Below are 10,500 nucleotides of genomic sequence, written 5' to 3'. Positions count from 1 at the left end.
AAACATGCCTTTAGAGTATTTGGCTGCTATACATGTCCACATGATAAGCCACTTCGTTGAGCTATCGTTTGTGGTCAGGTCCCTTCTGAAAAGAGCTATATAACTCAGTGGGCTTTACGTGGTCAAATTAAATCTAATAGATCGCTTTGTTTCGTTTTAGTTTTCGTCCATCAGCCTCTATTAACTCTCCATAGCAATGTAACCCAGCAGCATTTGTAAAAGATCGCAAAAATATGGACCAATTTCGACCATTCTAGATCTCATCGGCAGAATCAAGCTTCTTTACAAAAAAAACAATCCGCTGATGTTACTGGCCAGAGCCACCTCCCCGTCGCCCCACGTCAACAACGGGGCCCTGTCCAACGGAAACAAATGCATACAAACGCACGTGTTGTTGTGGCTGCGGTGCATTGTGGGTAAAAAAATATATAGATGCAACCCCTGAGTGTGGGTACTGCCACCTTTCCCAACACCGCGCGTGACCAGCCAGGAAGAGTCGTCCAGTTCCCTCTCCGAGAGGAGGCCCCTGTCGCGAGCATGGTCGTGAGGGAGACAATCTCAGGGATGCGCCTTTAGCCCCCCCCCTCCATCCTCTTCCCGTAGTTCCTCTTGTCAAGTTCCGTCATCTGGAGGCACGTTCAGTTTCCACTCTCCGTTCCCTTGCGACTTTGAAAGTCGGCCCTGGGCCACCACACTACAGTGTGCTTCAAAACAATGTTAACACCTACACGGGACGATCGTTTTTAATGATTAAAGAACGGATAATACACTGTAACATGATAACAAATGTGATGTTAATAGCTCCAAAAAGTCAGAGTCTCCCACTTGTTCGCCATCATTGTCAACGCGTGCCTGGAATCTTCTCCAGGTGGTCTCCAGAGCCCGGAGGCAACACATTTCTTGTGGCATTGTTGCAGATTCTTAGAAGTGTTAACTTGTTTTGAAGCACGCTGTATAATGGCGCAGGGCTTCTGAGAACTGGGGGGGGGGGAGTATTGTCCCACCCATGCGCACACGCGCGTGTGTGTTTATTTTTTTAACACCGCACAAGTCAACCAAACAACAAACTCAACGCAACATTCCCAATGAACGCCGCTCGTTTACAAGAGAATAAAAACAAGCCCGTCTATCATCAGCCATGGTCAATGCACCGCTGGATTAAGGGCCTCTCTAAAGCCGCCGTCGCCACCGTTATCTCTCGCGATCTTGCGGTGATCGGTAATCAAAGCTCGCACCAAGCAGCACAACACTGCTCATGTTTGATCGCTCCGTCTCCTCTCGCCTGGGGTTCACGCATCCCCTGAGTGTGCGAGATGCCCTTTCTGGGGGGTGCGAGACATGGGCAGAGTTTTTTTTTTAAGGTAAATAATCGAAAACACAAATTAAGCACGGCCACGTAAGTTGCAACGTAGTTTGTTTCATCAACCCCTCTACGTGTTTATTAACATTATATATTTTTGTAACGAAGGCTGCAGTTAAGGTTAAGAACCACTGCGATAGAGGTTGTAATAACCTGCATGGACTAGTGAACGTGTGACAGAATTCGAATTCTTATTTTTAATTGTAAGACAGTGGAGAGTTTTTGTTTAGATTTTTGTAAAAAAATTATGCCCTTGTAACACCATTGCCAAAACAGTCCATTACATTTTTTTTACATTTTAATATCAACACATCTGGCCCTGACAAAGGGTCATTACTCAAAACGTTAGCATACCGTATATTTATTTTAAGACAACTTCTGTAGTATTTTTTTTATTTGTGCTTGTACGCAACTGCAAATGCAGACGCTTACGTGATTATTTTGCGTTCAACATAACTTGCTCTGAGAAAGGGTCATTGCTTGAAACGTTAAGCAAAATATTTTATTACAGCAACTATGAAATGAATGTGGTAGGTGGTTTTATTTGAGCTTGTACACCATTTGCTAAAAATATCTTATCTCATTTATTTTCAATGTAACAATTCTGTAAAAGGTTCATTGTCTGGAACGTTTTCATATTAATGTTTTGAAGCAAGGTGTTCATGAAGGTGTATGTGTTATTGTACTTGTTCTCCACTGCCAACGCAGTCTGTTACGTGCATATGTAATGCACAGCGCGAATGGAAATGATAAAGGCTCATTGGATAAAACTTTGCTTAATTATATTAATGATGTGTTATCTATGAACGCAGAACGCGGAGCTTGTATTCATCTGCACTCGCACACCACTGTCAACGCACTCCCTTGACGTGAAGATTTCATTTTCAACGCAGCTGGCTCTGAAAAGGAGTCATCGACCGAAACGTTTAGAATTCGATATTTGTTAAGTGTCAACAATGAAATGTAAATGATGGAGTTGTCGTCGTCTGTTGCCGTTTGTGTCTCGTCTGCCACTGCCAATGCGATCTCTTATTTAATAATTAACTAAAGCAATCACTTGATTTCATTGCGAAACCCGACAGCGTGTTGAGAACAGGGCGATAGAATTATCAACAAAGTCCCCTCCATGGCGTTCGTAGTATTCTCCTCGAGCTGACTTTCGACACGTTCAGTTTTGCATAGAAAAAATGCTAAATGTAGCCTTGACAGACTGTTGGGGCAAGTGCTGTTAGCGAGTAGCACCTATGATGGCCCGCATGGGGACACGAGGAGGTGGGTGGCCAGCAACCACGCCCGGCCGCCTTTGTCTCCCCCAGTGGTGATGTTTACACACCGCACCAGCTACTTATTTGAGGCTGAGTCGATATAGTATATATACACACGCATGTAATGACAAATTCATGTCCAGAAATAGCCTTTCTGCTCCAACAACATATGGGTGCTGCTCATCCTCGTTTGCAGTTTAATTATGGAAATTCCATGTTCCTATGGCGGGCACCAATTATTCCCCGTTTTAAAACACGTCATTAAAAATAACGACTTCATGTTTATATATAGATGTATTCCCGAGACTTGTATTTTATTTCCACAGACCCATTCCTATACTTTATAACTGAAACAACCACACCGTGAGTTAATGTACGGTACAGAGTGATGTGCTTTCCAGGGTCACACGGTGTCGCAAGCATGAGTCTGTTAATGGGAGCCCGTGATGGTCTAAACCAGGGTCTCGCAAACTCCAGTTCTCACGGCACACCACCACCACCACGCTTCGTCTCTTCATCGGGCGCTGCACGCGCCAGATGATTGTTAAACAAGATGCACGTGACGCAGTAAAAGCAATCGACGCCGTCTGCTTCAATAGAGAGCCGATTCAAATCACGGTTGAGCTCTCCGGGTGCGTAAACTGTACACGTATCCCACGTGTGTGTGTGTGTGGGTGTGCATATACACGTGTTCCACGTGTGTGTATGTGCATATACACGTATTCCACGTGGGGAGCGGTGGTGTAGCGGTCAGCGCGCTTACGAACCCGGTAAACCGAGTTCGACTCCCGCTCACGGCCAACAACCGATGACGATTATCTGAACCGGTCATGGGCCTCTCCTAGGTCGGCTCAGCCTCAAATGAGTACCTGCTGTGGTGTGTAAAAACATCGCCACTAGGGAGACAAAGGCGGTCGGGCGCGTTCCTGGCCACCCACCACCCTCGCGTACCGTGCCGGTCTTCATCGGTGCTCGCTGGCAGCACTTGCCCCAACAGTTTGTTAAGACTATACGGGGGATATATGTCTGTGTGCACATGTTCCACGTGACGCAGGCAGCGTTAATTGCTCAGCTCGTCACGTGGGACGTGTTTAACAATCATCTGGTGCGTGCAGCGCGGAACGAGTTTGCTTTGTAATTGAATGGGGGAGTTGATTGGTAAAACGCGGAAAGACGACGGGAAACCCAGGTCGAAACCAAACAAGTAAACCCGTAAAAACAAAGTTTATCACTCTAAATCATTTATATACGTGGCGGCTAGAGTCCTCTCGTCCTCTGGCTTGAGATGGCTGCCACCTATGGGTCAGATGATTGTCTGCCAGTATTAAGCAATTGGTAATTAAATATAATTTATTTTTTCCTAAAAAGTGTAAATTTTGGGGGGAAAATTCACGAAAATACATTGTCACGCACAACGAGTCTGTGTGCAAAATGTCAGCTCGATTGGATCACGGGAAGTGGGTAAAAAAACAACCGAAAGATTTGCACGGTCGCAAGCAAGCAAGCACGCAAGTGAACGTAATATAAAGGATTTAAAAGGGCCCTGTGGGCTTCACCATTATGCTCCTGGAATAATATTGGTCTGGAAAGGCAATCATTAAATAGACTGATGAAATAAAACTCTCTTTTAAAAAAAAATATATGTAATGTAGTCGTAGAGAACGACATTTAATTGTAGTTTTTGCTGTAATTTTCACGCTCTTCTCACATTACTGTACTCGGCAGTATTACGCGTATCATGCGTATTTATCTGAAAATAAAATGCCAAGATAATACGTACTGTAAGTTAATATATATACATTCTCTAGAATTTAACAATATTCTGGCGAAATATTTACGTTTATAGGTGCACAGATTCCAAAGAAGTGACAGAAATTTTTATTGAACCGTGGTCAGTCTTCCGTATTCAGAATCGGAATCTTTATTTAGACTATCGGAGGAATCCGATTAGCTATGCAGCTCTTTTTCATACATGTCCAGTAGAAGTTACCTCTACAGATGTCCAGTATTCGTTACTCCCACCTAGTTAGGCGCCGCTATTATTATTATTTTGAGTTCCGAACATCTTCTTCCGAAGTTTTATTCAAACTCAATGGTTTATTTGTCCCACGGTAAAAAAAAAAATCCCGTGTAGCCAGTTACCCAGCTCGTTTCGGTGGCAACGGCCCGCGGCAAGCCACTAACAACAACAACAACAGAGTTACTGTTGGGGTGGGCAGGAGTCCAGCCAGCAGCCAGCCAGGATACTCTACGCACAGATTTTTTTTTTACGTAAAAATAAATACATTGCGAAGACAGAACTCAATTTTTGCTTACATTTGTTGTGTTCAATAATCGTATTCTGTTTTGTAAACAAATTATCTGGCGACGCTGCTGCTGTGGCGGGATCGGTGGAGCACGAGCGCAGTGAACAAACGCAAATAAAGCTCGACACTTGTACGTCCTGTGAAAAGGGGCCATTGCTCGAAACGTCGCCTATTATATATTTTGTTTTCTTTTCAAGCCACGGTGTTATTTGAAGAATGTGTCCAGTTTCAAGACAGCCCGCGTGTTTAATTTTGACCCGACCCAGGCACGAGGAATTCGGCGTGTGCGTGTCTGTGTGTGCGGTGGTTGTGAGGAGCGGTGGCGCAGCGGTTAGCGCGCTGCACTACCAAACCGACGACGAACGAGTTTGATTCCCGCTCACGGCCAACACCAGTGACGATACATCTGAACCAGTCATGGGCCCTCGCCTAATTCGACTCAGACTAAAACAATTATAATAATAAACTGGTTGTGTGTAAACATCATCTCTGGAGAGACAAAGGCGGCCGCGCTTGCGTGGTTGCTGACCACCCATCCCACTTGCCCTAAAACGATGTTAAAGGGCTCTACGGGGGATCTTTGGATTTGGGGTGGTTGGCTTATAATTGTCTCAGCGGCCAATCTGGGCGGTCGGATTAGGAGGCATCCCACTACCTTTGACCTAATCAGATGGTTTACCCCTCTGACCGCCGTATAGAAACCGGTGCTCTTTGTGATGGTGTGTCTATAGTTGAATGACCTCTTCGGTTTATATATATATATATGTGTATATGTAAACACGTGTTTATTTCAGATGATACTATACAAACCGCCGAGTGAAATGTGGCTGTGCGTTTCAATAGGAATGTGCAGGAGATGTGCACGAATACGATTTTATAGCCCAAACGATGGGACCATGAAGTAGAACCTCCGATTAGCACGGTTGGCTACGTACGGTGCAAAAGAAGATCAACATGCATGTGTACAACACCACTGTCGCCTGTGCTACTCCTACGAAAGAGGAATAGCAAACGACACGAACTCTCAGTTTCAATTTCATTTATTTGGTATAACCCTGTGAGCCATGCGGCTCTTGAATCGGGTGCATCAGCAACAAACAAAAACATGAACAAGAAACATCTTAAAGTGACTACAAGAAACAGAAAAATCCAGGAAAAAACAGCAACATATTCCAGAAAAAGCACCGTATATCAACGCTGCGTGCAAAAATCCCAGAGGGATGCAAGTCAAACAATAACAACCTTAAGACAATTTAGATTAAAGTTATCAGTCTAACTCTGTACTGCAAGAAACAAATATGGCTAAACCAAGACGCCTGAAGCCCTCTCGTCGTGGCGATTCGCAGACCTCGACAGCAGCACTTAGCTGCTGAACGTTTAGCGCCTGAACATGTTCATGTCATCGAGCGCAATAGCACAGAACATTAAGAGGCATTTGTACCGTGAAGATGAAAATGTCGTCGGCTCAGCGTTTGTTTGTTGGTCTTTATTTAACACATGCACACGCTAAGGGGCCGACAACACCGGACAGACTTTACACCACGTGCCAATAAGCCTCGCGATGCTCAAAGAGGCACATTAATTGCAAACTATTTTGAAAATGTCGACGTTGAAAAATATAAAACACAAACTTTGTTACAATCCGACCATTCTCAAACAACCCAATGCATGGAGGCCTCCCCAGTAGGGGCATGAGAATGGGGGGGTGGGGGGCGATTGACCCTACTTCACCACCCTGAGTGCCGGTTGTTGAAGAGCCTGGTGCAGAAGGGAGGTCAAAGCCGGTTCTAATACCACTCGCCACTGATGTTAGCCAACGTGGCTGGGAATCGAACTCGGAATTGCCGAGGTTAATAGCAGCACGTTAACCACTGTCCCACCACTCCCACCACCACCACAAACAACTCATCTCAAAGGGGAAAATATCTCTCATTTCATTTGAATACAAATCAGGGAAACCCAACACACGTGTTTACACAAATATAAATGTACACGTTTTAAGTTTGTTTTTGTTGATTTTGCCGACATGTTGGTGTGTTCGAATATTATTTCATTGAGTGCTTATATAGATATACATACACTCGTAAATATAAACACACATACGTATACGTACACACGTGTGTAGAGACACGTACATATGTACACATTTGTAAAGACACATATACGTATGTGTGTGGATATACAACGTATGTGTACATGTGTACGTATACTGTATACAAACATACATACACGTATGTGTATATACACCCATATACATATATAGACACACGTAAGTAGGTACCGCATACGTAAGCACATGCATACGTTATTACGTGTGTGTAGGTATACGTGTATGAATAGTATGTGTATCTATAAAGCCACAAACGTGTCTATGTTTGTGTGTGTAGCGGTCAGCGCGCTGCGCTACGAACCCAGCGACCCGAGTTCGATTCCCGCTCACGGCCAACACCAGTGACGATTATCTGAACCGGTCCTGCGCCTCCCCTAGGTCGACTCAGCCTTAAATTAGTACGCGGGTTAGATGTGTAAATATCGCCACTGGGGGAGACAAAGGCGGCCGGGCGTGGTGTTGACCACCCCACCACTCCCTTTTGTACCGTTGCCGGCCTTCATAGGTGCTCGCTAACAGCACTTGCCCCAACAGTCTGCTAAGGCTTTATGGGTGGGTGTTGGGTGGGGGATCTTTACCTTTGTTGGTGACCGCTCGTGTGTTAAACGCAAGGCGTTGGTGCGTCCATTGACAAAGCGACCACGTGTGTTTGCGGGAGAATGTATTTTTTTTTATGAATGGGCAGACTCCCAGCCTTGCTTGTTGCTGCACGGGCATCTTCGTACGCTTCCGTCTCGCGAGCCGGAAAGAGAGAAAAAAACGCAACGTACGCGCTTATGACAATCGATTCATGAACATAAACAAATTCGATGTAATTAGTTCTGAATTGTGATCGAATAGTGACGATTGTGAAGCTGAAGTCTCGACGGTGAGGCTTGCGATGGGGTTCTTTGCGGACTGCCTCGCCTTGGCATGTTACCAGGCCAAATCCGGGCTTTACCGCCAGCGGCTTGAACGCCTAATCGATTACTCGCCAACATGTTTGGTCGAGACTATAATTATAATCGGCACGGAGACATCTTCAAGCGACGTCCTGGCGACACGTGCAAACAAAACAAACACGCGCATCGTGCTGGAGGAACAATAGGCCGATGAACTAAAACATACATTCACATTGAAACTGATTTAGCTTTGGGTTTAACGCGTAGCAGGCTTTCGCCAACAATATTATCCGCAATAGAGAGGTGTTTGGTGTGAGCCCGTGTAGATATGAATGTGTCGTTAAAACCCGCCACCACCTGACACAGCCAATTGGTGAGGTTCGTCACGTAAACAAAACGTGGCAATTAGTTACTAGATCAGTACACGCCGGTGCGTTGGAGATTAAACCCACAACATTTACAATTCGCGTTATACTTTTTTAATTCCCGCTGTTTGTCAACAACTCTCAAACACCGCCGCCACCACTGGCGCCTTGTTGCTACCCCTCCCCCTCTACAGCTGACCACGCTGGTTTCAGTGACCACGCCACGGAAGGGAGGGAGCGGTGGTGGTGGTGATGAAGATGGCGGTGGCTAGGAGGTTTGGTTCCAGGCAAGCCTCCATGTGTGACCAGCTCTTACCAAACCCATCCCCCATCGGCCAATCCTCCACGCCCGTCAGCCTCCTCCTCCTCCTGCCGCTTCACGCGTAAACAAGAGCGCGCCTGAAGACCACGAATTCACGCACGACTCGAAACGCCACCCACCAATAACAACCGCCATTTCTCCACTAAGTGACGGTGACGTCCCCAAGGCGCCTGTGCCAGGCCAGGTGCACTTTGAGGCTGCCACGGGAAGTGTCGAGGGCTCGCTGCTGACAGGAGGAGGTCTCGGGACAGACCCAGCAAGTGCTATGGGTTGGCTGACTGAGATGACCGGCAGATGCACCAGCTGTACCCCCTACTGTGCCAACTCGCTGTATTTTAACCGCCTGGCGCTCCGCTCATTGTTGTGAGCGGTCGCTCATCTGCCCTCCGTTGTTGCTGGAGGGCCACTGCATCCAACTGCCCAGTAGCCTCCACCCATCACCCACCGCTCAATGCATCACGAGGATGAACAACAACAATTAACGTTGCCCATTCATTGAGATGTTTGTGTCGGGAAGAACGGTAGTGTGTAGTAGTAGTGGTGTTGTTATGGGCTATTTACAGGGTGCAACAAAAAAAATGTTCACGCTAATATGGGACTATCGTGTTGAATGGGAAAATAACGGATAATACAGTGCAACATGATAACAAATGTAATGTTAATAGCTTAAAAAAGTCTCCACTTGTTCGCCATCATTGTCAACGCGTGCCTGGAATCTTCTCCAGGTGGTCTCCAGAGCCCGGAAGCAACACATTTCTTGTGGCATTGTTGCACATTCTCAGAAGTGTTAACAGTTTTGTGAAGCACCCTGTATTTCACTGCATGCGACTCGAGTTAGATTTCCGCTCGTGGCCAACCTCGGTTGAACACAAGATTCGCTCGCTATTAAGCGGTACGGTATATGCGTTACAACAACAAACAAAGTAGCGCATAGAGTCCAGTCCACGCAATGTTGTCCCACGTCCGAATCGCGTCGTCGCACGCACGTCGGTGAATCCGAACCGCACGAAGCGAATTTTGGGTAGAAATATGTTTGACGTATATACGCGAAATCGCACAAAACGGACCCCCCGCATTGACCGGGGTAACCCCACAACCAAACCGCACCCAAACCCCGGGTCCTCCGCTGCGTCGATTCGGTCTCAAACGAGTACCTGGTAACGCTGTGGGAAGAACATTCGCCTGTGCGGGCGTGACGGTAGTTTTTATTGTGGCCACACCACCGCTCCACGTGGCGCGCTGCGCTGACCCCTCCATAGGACGCTCGCTTCACAGCGCTCTTGGCGACAGCGCTGTGGCCACACGGGATGACGACGATGATGATCTTTTCTGTGTATTTCGCCCATTGATGTGCTCAAGGGAAGGTGGACAGCTGCAGGGCGTGCCCATTAGCAAGACAAAGATCCACCCCCCTCTCCTCGTGTAGCCTGTAACAGACTGTTGGGGCAAGTGCTGTTAGCGAGTAGCACCTATGAAGGCCGGCACGGCGACACGAAAGGGGTGGGTGGCTAACACCACGCCCGGCCGCCTTTGTCTCCCCCAGTCGTGATGTTTACACACCGCACCAGGTACTCATTTGAGCCTGAGTCGACCTAGGTGTAAGCGGGAATCGAACTCGGGTCGCCGTGTTCGTAGCGCAGCGCGCTAACCGCTTCGCTACCGATCCGTTAGCACACAACAACAACAACAGCAGCAGCAGCAGCAGCAGCCATTTTCCGCGAAGAGACGGTGACGTCACCACAGCGATTGTGCCAGGCTAGGTGCGCTTTCAGACCGGCAGGAGGTAGCTAGACAGATCCAGGTGTCGTGGGTGAATTTGTTGGTATCACTGCCAGATGCACAGACCATGCTCCTCGCTGTGGCAGATCACTGCGTTTTACCCGCCTCTCCC

Source organism: Lethenteron reissneri, chromosome 6, assembly GCF_015708825.2.
Source record: "Lethenteron reissneri isolate LAM-NWPU_2019-01 chromosome 6, ASM1570882v1, whole genome shotgun sequence".
Classification (NCBI taxonomy): domain Eukaryota; kingdom Metazoa; phylum Chordata; class Hyperoartia; order Petromyzontiformes; family Petromyzontidae; genus Lethenteron; species Lethenteron reissneri.
This window is presented reverse-complemented; position numbering follows the sequence as displayed.